Raw genomic sequence first — 14,508 nt, forward strand, 5'->3', positions numbered from 1 at the left:
ATGTCAATCGTAATGGTGTACTAAGCATGTGCAGCCAACAGTGCAGGGTCTAGAGACCCCAGGGCCAACAAGTAGCATACGGAATTCTGACCTGTAGAAATTGTGATCTAATCCCAGTCAGGGTGGACCCTATGGGAACTATGCAGTCTCCTTGTGTCTTTTATTATTTTTTTTAACATAAGATCCTAAATAACTTTGGAAATGGAAAAAAATAATAATTATTTGTTAATTTCCTTTCCTTAAGTCCTGCTAGACCAGTTCAGCAAGTGGGTTTTACTCTGCCCCACCTAATGGAGACAGAAGACGAACCTTTTTCAGTGCTAGCGCCTCAGTGATATCACTAGATAAAGGGAGGTGCAGCCTGGACCCTTGCCAGTAACTTTCTGTCTAAGCAACAGAGCAAGCCCCTAAAACAACAGTACTTTTACCCTTGCCAGGAGAAGAGAACATCTACCAATATCCTCTAGGAAGGAGGAGAGCGGTAAGGAGAAGGAAACAGAACAAACAACAAAGTAAGTCCAGCTATTCCCTAGGGAGAGTACTATAATCCCCATACCTCCCCTCAAAGGATAAGCAAGAGATAGAGAAATATATATGTGCAACTGCTGTGTTCTGGACTGGTCTAGCAGGACTCAAGGAAAGGAGATTAACAGGTATGACTAACGTTCTCCTTCCTTATCCTTCTAGAGCAGTGCAGACAAGTGAAAATTACCAGGAGAGAGGAAGACAGGGCAGCTCTGAGAATGTTTGTCCTGAACACAGTATCTGCCTTTTCTTGTACATCTGATCTGTGATGTTTAACAAAGGAATGCAAAGACGACCAGGTGGCTACTTTATAAATATCCTCTGAAGCCACTGCAAAGTATTCTACTCACGATAATGCCTCGCATCTCGTGAATTGAGCATGGAGCACCTTTGGTGCCGATGCACTCGCCTCCTTGTTCCATCTGGCCAGAGTAGTTCTGGAATAAGCTTGGCCCCTGTGGGGGCTGCCAAACAGTAAGAATAGCCTGTCTGGAAGGAGTATCTCATCTTCATATATTTGAGAAGTATGCATCTGACATATTAAAAATGGAATCTAACATAGTAATGACTGCAGAAAAGGACCAGATGGCCCATCCAGTCTGTCCAGCAAGCCTCTTATGGTAGCATCTGTCATTCCATGCAGAATACCCCCATGTTTTTCTCAAGGATAGTAACTGTCACGCTGTACAGTTACCCCCAAGCCTTATGATAAGAGTAGTAATATTTACAATAAACCAAAACCAAGCAACTGTCGACCACATAAATTACTACTAGCAGCATTGTTAGTCAGTGAGGAGCCTTCTTGGTAATTCAGACAATGTTGCTTGACACTCTTCAATGTGGGACTTGGCCGTAGAATCTGTCCTGTGCTTTTCCCCTTACGTCCGCGTGTCAGTACCCCAGACTGTAAAAATCAGGGCCCTTGTTGATTGTTGACTGTAGCCAGTTCCCCTCCCCCCATCAACACTGAGAACGATGTTGCAGTTGTGTGAAAAGCATTAAGGCTATTGAATAAAAGGGTAGTAATCCCCATGCCTTCTGTTAAGGGGGGTAACTGCACTCCTTGCAGGTTACCCCCATGCACCCTCTTCTTCATTTCTGCCCTCTAGCCTTTAGGGATCCACAGTATTTATCCCATGTCCCTTTGAATTCGTTGACTATTTTCATCTTCACCACCTCATCCAGAAGGGCATTCCAAGCATCTACCACTCTCTCCGTGAAGAAATAGTTCACAACATTGGTTCTAAGTCGTCCCCCCTGGAGTTTCATTTTGTGACCCCTAGTTCTACTGTTTCCTTTCTGATGGAAAGGTTTGAAGTTTATGCCTCAGGTACAAACTTAGATTGTAAGCCTTCTGGGGATGGGGAAATACCTACAGTACCTGAATGTAATCCACTTTGAAGCACTGAAAAAAGTGCAAAAAGCGGAATATAAATCTAAATAAAATAAATAAATATATCTCCTCTGCATCTCCTCTCCTCCAGGGTGTACATATTCAGATCCTTCAGCCTCTCCTCGTAAGTCTTCCGATACAGACTCCACACCATACTGGTTGCCCTTCTCTGGTTCACCTCCATCCTGTGTCTATCCTTTTTAAGATATGGCCTCCAGAACTGAACATAGTACTCCAGGTAAGGCCTCACTAAAGACCTGAACAAAGGCATCACCATCTCCATTTTCCTGCTGGTTCTTTCTCTTCTCTCTATGCAGCTCAGCATTCCTCTGGCTTTAGCGAATGCCTTGTCACATTGCTTCGCTGTCTACAGATTGCCAGATATTTTTACCCCAAGCTCTCTCTTGGTCCGTGCACATCAGTGTTTCATTCCCCATCACATACAGCTCTTTCAGACTACCACACCCTAGATGCATGACTCTGACTTCTTGGCATTGAACCCCAACTGCCAATTGTTTGACTACTCTTCAAACGTTCTTAAATCACTTTTCATGCCCTCTAGTATTTCAAGCATATCCACTCTGTTGGAGATCTTGGTATCATCCACAAATAGACTAACTTTACCTTCTATCCCTTCCACTATGTCACTCACAAAATTATAGAACAGAAGTGGTCCCAAATCCGAACCCTGTGGCATTCTGCTTAACATGGTTCTCTCTTCAGAGTGGCCTCTCCTTACCATTACATGCTGTCTCCTGTCGTCAACTAGTTTGTAATCTATGCCACCACCTTGGCACTCACTCCCAAGCTTCTCATTTTATTTACAAGCCTTCTATGTGGGACTGTATTAAAAGCTTTCCTGAAATCCAAGTAGGTCACATCTAGCGCTCTTCCTTGATCAAATTCTCTAGTCACTCAATTAAAAAAAAAAAAAAAAAAATCAATAAGATTGGTCTGATAGGACCTTCCCCTGGTGAATCCATGCTGCCTCGGATCCAGCAAGCCACCAGATTATAGATAGTTCACTATCCTTTCCTTTAGCAGTCTTGCCATTAATTTTCCTACCTCCAAGATGAAGCAAACCAGCTTGTGGTTTCCAGCTTCCTCTCTGCTACCACCCTTGTGAAGAAGCACCATAACTGCACTTCTCTATTTACCATGATGTTCACTCCTCCAAAAGGCTGGCAGTGAGATAGACTGATTCAAATGAAAGGACATAAATAGCCAAAAAGTAGCTGCTTCAGGAGAGAACACCTGGTCGGAGTGTCTAAGATAATGTAATGACGAAATACATCTGGCAAGGCAAATGGCCACCAGCAAAACCATCTTCCCAGAAAGATCCTCTGGAGAAGTATGTTTCACAGGCTCAAAGGGTGAACCTATATGTATATTGAGGACCAAATTAAGCTCCCATTGAGTAACTTGTGACCTAAACAAAAGGTAGATACGCTGGATCCCCTTGAAGGAAGCAGGATACATCTGGTTGGGCGGTCACAAAGAAACTTTAGCCCTAACCTCTGTAGCAGGAAGTGGCTGCAACCTGAAACTTTAGTGAACTGAGTGCTAGCCTCTTGTCTAGGCCTCTCTTAAGGAAGGCCAGGAATGCCGCAATGTCTGCTCTATAAGTTGAAACTAACAGCTCCTCACGAACGCCAAGGAGTTCTTAGGGGTCCTTATCATCATTGCTATAACTAAAGGGGCGTATCCCTTCTATCAGGGTCTGATCAAGACAGACTCAGTAGTCAGAGTTCACAACACAGCTTTAATCAAAAGAGCATGTAGCAAATATAACAAGGTCCTGTCTTGCAATATACAGGAGAAACAAAATATACAAAAACACTTCCTTACCAGGCAAGCAAGGTTTTAGATCCACAATAGCTCAACAAAATTCAAAACAACACTTACAGACATGGCCCATGGATTTATGGATTTTTTTGTGCCAGCAGAGACTCTTTGTTAGCTCAGAGTTTTTGATAGGGTGTGCTATCAGGGGTGGCTCTCCTTTTGGACAGATAAGGGCTTCACTGATATTGTCCAAACACTAAGTTTGGACAATATCAGTGAGTGCTGTCAATTTGAGACCCGCTTGGTGCTGACACTTTCCTGCAAAAGCAAGCCCTCTCAAAGTTCAGGCCTTAAGACAAAATGGAGCTAGGTCCTCCGTGGAAAATAGGTTCTGAAGTAATAGGGCACGTCTTCTGGCTAGCAGAAGAAGGGATCCGGCTAGCAGTTTTACCAGATTCACATACCAAGGTTTTCTTGGCCAATCCCAAGAACTGGGAAGTGAGTCACCTACTTTTTGAATAGTTTACCATTAAGGCCTGGACAATTCTGGCAGACGCCAACTGTTTATCTTGGAAAGATTTAGCTTTGATGAGAGAGACAGAGACAGAGAGAGAGACAGAGAGAGACTACTAGCACATGCCCAGGCTGCACCTCTCCTTTCCCCAGTGACAATGCCACGGATAAAAAGGCTTGTTCTCTGTCTTCTTCAGCTGGGAAGCAGAATAAAACCCATTTGTTTGGACTGGTCTATCAGGATAAGGAAATGGGAGCTAATGAAATGCCCCTTAAAACATGCCCATGAAGTTATATGTACATATGTCTCTCTCACTCAAATATACAATTTTTTCATGCATGCAAAGAAACAATGTGTGTGGGCCCAAAATTATAATATTAAACACTCTTTTGTCCAACCATTAAATAAACTTCCAGGGCTCATTTCCTATATTACATTATAAAATCAACCATTGTGATTTTTCATGTAGCATCAGGTGCTCCAGTGTTAAAGTCCTTTGAAGCACAATCAATGCAACATGAGTTCCAGAACAAAAGAGAAGTTACACTGACTACCTTGCCCAAGCATTCATTGGAGAAGAGTTCCAGATGAATGGAGAAGGAAAGAGCTGGCAACTATAAATTACTTGGCCTAATTCACTAGTGAGGGACAGGAAAGGATTGTTGAATTCCTCCAAACCAGTGCATCCTAGAGTCCTATGCAACAATGATTCAGTAGATGGAGGTTTGGTCAAACAAATAAGATGGATTACTTTACTGACAGATTAGGGAATAAGACTGGGGACAGCATTGAAAGTAAGAGATTTCAGAACAGCCTTCATGATTATTCCAAAAAAGACTGTTAAGCCCGCTGGATAAACCAGGGAAATGGAAAACAAAATTCAGCAATCAGCAAGAGAAGGTGGTGATAAATGGAGCTCATACGCCAAAGGGTGGGAAGGCAAAAGACCAGTGAAATGCCAAAGGGACCAGTTCTTTTGAAAGATCAATCTTTTGGTCCATTTCAAAACCACTTAGATAAACATACAGTACATGGGTGTGTGTGTGTGGTTACAAATTTATGCGCAAACAGAAACGGAGAAGAAACTGCTCTTATTGTAGACAAACATCAAAAAGGGAATTGCAAAGTCATGGTCCCAAATTTTTAAACCATATATCAAATTGATTTTTATTGTAAGGTGGCAACTCCACTGTCTCATAACTTAAATAATACTTTAAATGGGTCCCCTGACATGGACCTTGTGTTTCGCCGCAAGACTGTGTTGGGAGGGACAAGGATACAAAGATATTGTATCTGAAAATTAAACAGATAAAATTAACATAAGAAAGGACTCTATAGTGATAACAAAACATACTTTAGCCAATGTTAAGAACAGCGTAAAGGGAGCGCAAAGTGTACAAACCAAAGGAGCCATTTAAAAGCACTGTCAAAATGGCGCAAAACCAAGCAGCCAATCAGATGATTGGTCAGTTTTTCTTCTGTTAAACTCAAGTCTCTGCGAGAAGGAAAAAGATGAAACGAAAAAGGCCGCCATAAATTAAGAGTGAGATTAACAGAAAGATCAAGTAAAGTACCCCCACTCGATTTCATTAAGATCATTAGGGGTAAAACTATCAAGGGCATAAATCCATTTTTGTTCTTTATGGATGGGGGAGGGGAGGAGATAACATCAATAATGAAGAATCTAAGATCAAGGACAGAATGAGAGCTTGAGTACCAATGTGTGACCAACGGGGCATTTTCGCGGTGATTATTGATACTGGAACGATGTTCAATTAAATGTGTCTTGATCATACAAGTGGTTTTGCCAACATATAACACTTGGCAAAGGCAGATAATAATGTAAATGACTCCTGTAGATAAACATGTGGTAGAGAAATGTAAAGGATAGATTTTCTTAATGACCGGATGTTCAAAAAACAAAAGTGAAAGGGGACAGACTGAATACTGTCCACAGGGTTGGTGACTCCTAGATGAGGGGATTATCGGAGGGAGCACGCATAACTCAGAGCAGACCAAGTAGTCCCGGAGATTCTTGCCACGATGGAACGTAAATCTAAGGGGGTAATCAAAAACTTTATGTAATGAACGCAACAGCCAATGGCGGCATATAATCATGGTAATGTCACGAGTGCAAGATGAAAACGGTAAAATACAATTTATATATCCCTCTGACGATCGTGATTGCGGCAAAAAAAGGAAATCTCGATTAATATACAGAGCCTATTTAAACGCTTTTTTAAGAATGCTATAAGGGTACCCTCTCTGTCTGAACCAACAAACATCTGCTTAGCTTGATGAACAAACTTTGATTTCGATGAGCAAAGGTGACGGAAGCCTAAGGAATTGGCCAGCTGGAATATTGCTTCTTAGAGCATAAGGATGGTGACTGTCAAAATTCAACAGATTGTTGCGGTCCATGTCTTTTCAAAAGATAGAAGTATTAAAGCCATGAGAATCATAGGAGATAAGAATGTCCAAAAACGAGATTTGTTAATAGTGTATATTAAAGTTAAATTGTAAGTGATGAACATAAGAACATGCCATACTGGGTCAGACCAAGGGTCCATCAAGCCCAGCATCCTGTCTCCAACAGTGGCCAATCCAGGCCATAAGAACCTGGCAAGTACCCAAAAACTAAGTCTATTCCATGTTACTGTTGCTAATAATAGCAGTGGCTATTTTCTAAGTCAACTTAATTAATAGCAGGTAATGGACTTCTCCTCCAAGAACTTATCCAATCCTTTTTTAAACACAGCTATACTAACTGCACTAGCCACATCCTCTGGCAACAAATTCCAGAGCTTAATTGTGTGTTGAGTGAAAAAGAACTTTCTCCAATTAGTTTTAAATGTGCCACATGCTAACTTCATGGAGTGCCCCTAGTCCTTCTATTATCCGAAACAGTAAAAAACCAATTTACATTTACCCGTTCTAGACCTCTCATGATTTTAAACATCTCTATCATATCTCCCTTTCAGCCGTCTCTTCTCCAAGCTGAAAAGTCCTAACCTCTTTAGTCTTTCCTCATAGGAGAGCTGTTCCATTCCCCTTATTATTTTGGTCGCTCTTCTCTGTACCTTCTCCATCACAACTATATCTTTTTTGAGATGCAGTGACAGAATTGTACACAGTATTCAAGGTGTGGTCTCACCATGGAGCGATACAGAGGCATTATGACATTTTCCATTTTATTCACCATTCCCTTTCTAATAATTCCCAACATTCTGTTTGCTTTTTTGACTGCCGCAACACACTGAACCGACGATTTCAATGTGTTATCCACTATGACCCCTAGATCTCTTTCTTGGGTGGTAGCACCTAATATGGAACCTAACATTGTGTAACTATAGCATGGGTTATTTTTCCCTATATGCATCTCCTTGCACTTATCCACATTAAATTTCATCTGCCATTTCAATGCCCAATTTTCCAGTCTCACAAGGTTTTCCTGTCATTTATCACAATCTGCTTGTGATTTAACTACTCTCAACAATTTTGTATCATATGCAAAATTTGATTACCTCACTCGTCATATTTCTTTCCAGATCATTAATAAATATATTGAAAAGTAAGGGTCCTAATACAGATCCCTGAGGCACTCCACTGCCCGCTCCCTTCCACTGAGAAAATTGTCCATTTAATCCTACTCTGTTTCCTGTCTTTTAGCCAGTCTGTAATCCACGAAAGGATATCGCCACCTATCCCATGACTTTTTACTTTTCCTAGAAGCCTCTCATGAGAAACTTTGTCAAACATCTGAAAATCCAAGTATACTACATCTACCGGTTCATCTTTATCCACATGTTTATTAACTCCTTCAAAAAAGTGAAGCAGATTTGTGAGGCAAGACTTGCCCTGGGTAAAGCCATGCTGACTTTGTTCCATTTAACCATGTCTTTCTATATGTTCTGTGATTTTGATGTTTAGAACACTTTCCACTATTTTTCCTGGCACTGAAGTCAGGCTAACCGGTCTGTGGTTTCACAGATCGCCCCTGGAGCCCTTTTTAAATATTGGGGTTACATTAGCTATCCTCCAGTCTTCAGGTACAATGGATGATTTTAATGATAAGTTACAAATTTTTACTAATAGGTCTGAAATTTCATTTTTGAGTTCCTTCAGAACTCTGGGGTGTATACCATCCGGTCCAGGTGATTTACAACTCTTCAGTTTGTCAATCAGGTCTACCACATCTTCTAGGTTCACCGTGATTTGGTTCAGTCCATCTGAATCATTACCCATGAAAACCTTCTCCAGGTCGGGTACCTCCCCAACATCCTCTTCAGTAAACACCGAAGCAAAGAAATCATTTAATCTTTCCGCGATGGCCTTATCTTCTCTAAGTGCCCCTTTAACCCCTCGATCATCTAACGGTCCAACTGACTCCTTCACAGGCTTTCTGCTTTGGATATATTTAAACTGTTGAGCCAATCTAGAAATAAGAAAAATTGAATGTCTGTCCCGGTCCAAATCAAAAATATATCAATTTACTGTAATCATAAATGAACAAAAGAAAACCAAGGGGAAGGGTAAACATTTTTTTCTTCAAAGTTAACATATAGACAGGCCAAGCTGGAAGCCATGGTGGCACCCATGGCTGTCCCTTTAATCTGCTGAAAAAACAGAGTTAAAGAAAAAAAAAGTTCTTTGTGAGGGTTAACCGGGTTAAGGAAACTAAAAAATCAGTAGAAACACAGAAGGAATCAGGACGACGATCGAGGATTTCTTCTATAAGAATCAGGGTTTCATCTTGAGGTATATTAGAATATAAGGAAACAATATCGAGTGTAACCAGAAAAAACGGAGGGGATGGGGTAGACAAATCTCAAAGAATGGTAATAAAGTGTGCTGAATCACAGACAAAGGACCGGCTCAAAGGAACAAATGGTTGTAGAAAATGATCGACAATTTTAATAAAAAACTATTTTGGAAAAAAAAAAAAGAAAGAAAATGATCGACAAATTTAGAGGGGCTTGAGGAGAGGAACCAATCCCCAAAACTATTGGACGGCCGGGGGGGTTATGAAGGGATTTGTGGATCTTAGGCAGAAGATAGAAAGTGGGGGTGATGGGAAACTCAACATACAAAAATTGTGCCTCCCAAGTAGTAATCTGTTTAAGGTTTAAAGCATGTTGGATCAGTGCTGTAATAATGCTTTGTAAGCTGGGTGTTGGATCATCAGGAAGGGGACAATAGAAATTAAGAGTCCTGTAATTGATGTGTTATTTCTTCCACATAACTAGATCTATCAAGGTCTAGAAATCTGATGGCCAGTTTTTCTTCTCTGGTGATATTATGATACATAGAGGAAGGGAACAATCCCAATCTATCAACTTCAGACCGTACTATTTTTTCGAATGTTAAGAGCACTGGATCGACGGGTCCAGGTGGAACCCTCCTAGATTTTTTTATATATGATGGAGTCATCTTGTGGCGGTGGAGACCCTGAAAAAACCCCACACATTTTAATCTTAGCATCCGGAAGAACTGGTGTAAGTGAACATGGACATCAAAGGAATCACAAGGGACCGTCGGTACAAAAGAAAGTCCTTTCTCGAGCAAACTAAGTTCAACATCCGAGATCCTGCGTGATGACATTAAATACAAGCCCTGATGAGTGAGAAGTTATTGCCAGGGATTGAGCAGATGCTGCTGTTGGCGTGTGGTGTGTGTCACACATGGAACCTAAGGTGGAAGAGAGTGCCCCCGAAATCAGGGGTTGCGTGTAGGTTTTTGAGTCTGAGTCACATCTAAAAAATTGCTGGAGTGATGAGACGATGATGAAGACGAAGAGGGTTGACCAGAAGTAGAAGTAGAGACCTCCTGATTTGTGGTGATGGACAGTTCATTGCCAGATGAATCGTCTGAGGAGGACTGGGCAAAAGTCACTTTTTTTCATGAAGGATGGGTGGAAGACATCCATGAGTATATGTATCCCTTATGATAGTCCAATTCGTCTCATTGGAATTTTTTAAATTTTGCAGTTTTGAGATCACTCCTAAATTTTTCCAGATTAGATTTAAAGTCTTGTAATTGTTGGTTGAAGGAGTCCAGGGAAGAATTATTTTTGATGGCCTCAATTTGCACCGAGAGCTTGTCTTGTAAAGAAGCTGTTGATTACTGAAACCACCAAATAATTAAACAACATTAAATCAAATGAGCATTTATTGAGAATTTGATTCCACCGTGTTAAAAATTCCTTATTCTCAGTGTGAAGGTGAGGTTCTTTTTGTACTCTCAGTCCCATAAAGAACAAAAATGGATTTATGCCCTTGATAGTCTTACCCCTAATGGTCTTAATAATGAAATCGAGTGGGGGGACTTTACTTGATCTTTCTGTTAATCTCACTCTTAATTTATGGCGGCCTTTTTTGTTTCATCTTTTTCCTTCTCGCAGAGACCTGATTGGTCAGTTTTTCTTCTGTTAATCTCATCTGATTGGCTGCTTGGTTTTGCGCCATTTTGACAGAGCTTTTAAATGGCTCCTTTGGTTTGAACACTTTGCGCTCCTTGTACACTGTTGTTAACACTGGCTAAGGTATGCTTTGTTATCACTATAGGGTCCTTTCTTATGTTAATTTTATCTGTTTAATTTTCAGATACGATATCTTTGTATTCTTGTCCCTCCCGATGCAGCCTTGTCGGGGGACCCATTTGAAGTATTTAAGTTATGAGATTTTTGATATATGGTTTAAAAAGTTGGGTTTCTGACTCTCTCTGCACTTCTCTTTATTTGATATTTGTCTACATATTTATGCGAATATCTGTGTTCCACATGCATAAATGCACATACGTGTATATATACAATCAAATACAACTCAATCAAATAAAAATCATTTAGATATGAAAGGAGTCTGCAATCTAGATGGTTTGTGATTGGATATGGGATTTTGTATATTATGCTTTCATTGTAATTGAAAAATTAACAAAAATGTCCACTTACAGTTTGTTTTGAGGGGTTTTTGTTTGTTTGTTTTACAGTGAATTGTAATGAGGCTGGAACAGGGTACATGATGATAATTCAACATGAAAGGCAATTACTTTTGGATGGCTTTTGCCAGTGCTGATTATATTTTACCTCTCGAGGCATAGTTGCAGCCAAAATGTTGCCTGTACAGTTATAAACTGGCTTTTTCACCCTGTTTTAAAATTGCTGAATGTGTTTTTTGATTTTCATTGTTTTGCTTTTTAAGGCATTCTGTATTTTGGGTTTCACTGCCACGTTTTAAACACCTGTCTACAGATATTTACACACACACAGTATATCAGAATGTGTACATTTATTAGGGGACTTATGGCTTTGCATGAACCACTATCCTGTGCTGCAATTATAAATCCTCCTCCTTCAAGTCTAAGCTTACATCTCCTTAACCATTCCCGAGTCAGATTCTGATCCACGTGGGGTTTCCTGTGCAAGAGACACGATGTTCTCTCCTATATACATCCACCATGCCACCAGCATTACTGCCAACAGACAGACAAAGCTCCAGGACTTCTGAAAACCAGAAAAATGTCCCATCTGAAGCTAGGCCCAAAATCTCCTTTGGTCTGTAAGTTTTCTTGACTAGATAGTAAGCTCTATGGAGAAGGGACCGTCTCTTACATGTATTTGTACAGCACTGGATATGGCAAATAGTGCTCTAGAAGTGATGGGTAATAGTAACAGTAAGGCAGCACAAGTGCAGACATTGCTGTACACAAAGACAAGATGATCTTTTTATCCATATGAGAAAACATTAAGAAATGAGGAAAGAAAACCTTATGCAGAGACAGGTTAGGTGCCTTATTTAAAGTCACAGAGTGAGTAGAGAGAGCAGTGTGGATGGTGGGTGTGAGGATCGCCTGGTAAGATGCCTACCTGGTGCAAAAGTGGCACAACCTCATGCGTCACCCAGATAGGATTTTAGATAGAGCTGGGGAGGAACCGGCTGTCGTGGTACATGTGGGTACCTTGACATAGGAAAATGTGGGAGGGAGGTTCTGGAAGCCAAATTTAGGCTCTTAGGTAGGAAGGTGAAATCCAGAACCTCCAGGGTAGCATTCTCTGAAATGCTCCCTGTTCCACGCGCAGGTCACCAGAGGCAGGCAGAGCTCCGGAGTCTCAATGTGTGGATGAGACGAGGGTGTAAGGAAGAGGGATTCAGTTTTGGGAACTGGGGAACCTTTTGGGGAAGGGGGAGTCTTTTCCGAAAAGGTGGGCTCCCATCTTAACCAGAGTGGAACCAGACTGCTGGCGCTAACTTTTAAAAAGGAGATAGAGCAGCTTTTAAATTAGAACAAAGGGGAAAGCCGACAGTCGCTCAGCAGCGCACGGTTCGGAGGATACTAATGAAACAAGAGTTAGGGCATCCCCAGCAGAGAGATTCCAATAAAATCAAAAGTAGTCCAAGTGCCTGTAATTAAAAACTCACCTGAGTTAAAAGATTCCAAATTATCCCTGTCAACTAAAAGAAGGCTCTTAATACAAACAAGAAACACACTTTGAAAAGCCTGTATGCCAATGCCAGAAGTCTAAGAAGTAAGAGGGAGAGAGAGAGCAGTAAATCGCCTGGACCGAATGGGAAACATCCCAGGGCTCTGAAACAACTCAAAAATGAAATTTCATACCTATTACAAATAATTTATAACCTATCAGTAAAATCATCCATTGTACCTGAAGACTGGAGGGTGGCCAATGTAACACCAATATTTAAAAAGGACTCCAGGGGCGATCCGGGAAACTATAGACCAGTGAGCCTGACTTCAGTGCCGGGAAAAATAGTAGAAAGTGTTCTAAACATCAAAATCACAGAACATATAGATAGACATGGTTTAAAGGACACAGCCAGCATGGATTTACCCAAGGCAAGTCTTGCCTCACAAATCTGCTTCACTTTTTTGAAGGGCTGAATAAACATGTGAATAAAGGTGAACCAGTAGATGTGGTGCATTTGGATTTTCAGAAAGCGTTTGACAAAGTCCCGCATGAAAGGCTTCTAAGAAAACTAAAAAGTCATGGGATAGAAGGCGATGTCCTTTTGTGGATTACAAACTGGTTAAAAGACAGGAAACAGAGAGTAGGATTAAATGGTCAATTTTCTCAGTGGAAAAGGGTAAACAGTGGAGTGCCTCAGGGATCTGTACTTGACCGGTGCTTTTTAATATATTTATAAATGATCTGGAAAGAGGTACGATGAGTGAGGTGATCACATTTGCAGAGGAAACAAAATTATTCAGAGTAGTTAAATTGCAAGAGGACCTTGTGAGATTGGAAAATTAGGCATCCAAATGGCAGATGAAGTTTAATGTGGATAAGTGCAAGGTGATGCATATAGGGAAAAATAACCCATGCCATGGTTACACAATGTTAGGTTCTATATTAGGAGCTATCACCCAGGAAAAAGATCTGGGCATCATAGTGCCAGAGGATGTGGTTAGTGCAGTTAGTGTAGCTGGGTTCAAAAAAGGTTTGGATAAGCTCTTGGAGGAGAAGTCCATTAAGGGCTATTAATCAATTTTACTTAGGGAATAGCCACTGCTATTAATTGCATCAGTAGCATGGGATCTTCTTAGTGTTTGGGTAATTGCCAGGTTCTTGTGGCCTGGTTTGGCCTCTGTTGGAAACATGATGCTGGGCTTGATGGACCCTTGGTCTGACCCAGTATGGCAATTTCTTATGTTCTTACTTTAAAATCATTGGCTCAGTGTGCTGCAGCAGTCAAAAAAGCAAACAGAATGTTAGGAATTATTAGGAAGGGAATGAAAAATAAATTGGAGGAGGTCATGCTTCTGTATCACTCCATGGCGAGACCACATCTTGAATACGGTGTGCAATTCTGGTCGCCGCATCTCAAAAAGGATATAGTTGCGATGGAGAAGGTACAGAGAAGGGCAACCAAAATGATAAAGGGGATGGAACAGCTCCCCTATGAGGAAAGGCTGAAGAGGTTAGGGCTGTTCCGCTTGGAGAAGAGACAGCTGAGGGGGGATATGATAGAGGTCTACAAAATCATGAGAGATCTAGAAAGGGTAAATGTGAATCTGTTATTTATTCTTTCGGATAATACAAGGACTAGGGGACTCCATGAAGTTAGCAAGTAGCACATTTAAAACTAATCAGAGAAAGTTCTCTCTCACTCAATTAAGCTCTAGAATTCATTGCCAGAAGATGTGGTTAATGCAGTTAGAGTAGCTGGGTTTAAAAAGGTTTTGGATAAGTTCCCAGAGAAGTCCATAAACTGCTCTTAATCAATAAGGAATAGCCACTGCTTGTTGCTGGCTGGCATTAATAGCATGGGATCTATTTAAT

General features: G+C 40.9%; 1 protein-coding gene across 3 annotated transcripts in view; it reads right to left on the reverse strand.

Annotated features, from left to right (window-relative positions):
* Window positions 1-14,508, reverse strand: part of ERI3 (ERI1 exoribonuclease family member 3) — a 395,911-nt gene that overhangs the window by 309,838 nt on the left and 71,565 nt on the right. The gene's annotated exons all lie outside the window — the stretch shown is intronic.

The sequence above is a fragment of the Rhinatrema bivittatum genome, chromosome 10 (assembly GCF_901001135.1).
Source record: "Rhinatrema bivittatum chromosome 10, aRhiBiv1.1, whole genome shotgun sequence".
NCBI lineage: Eukaryota > Metazoa > Chordata > Amphibia > Gymnophiona > Rhinatrematidae > Rhinatrema > Rhinatrema bivittatum.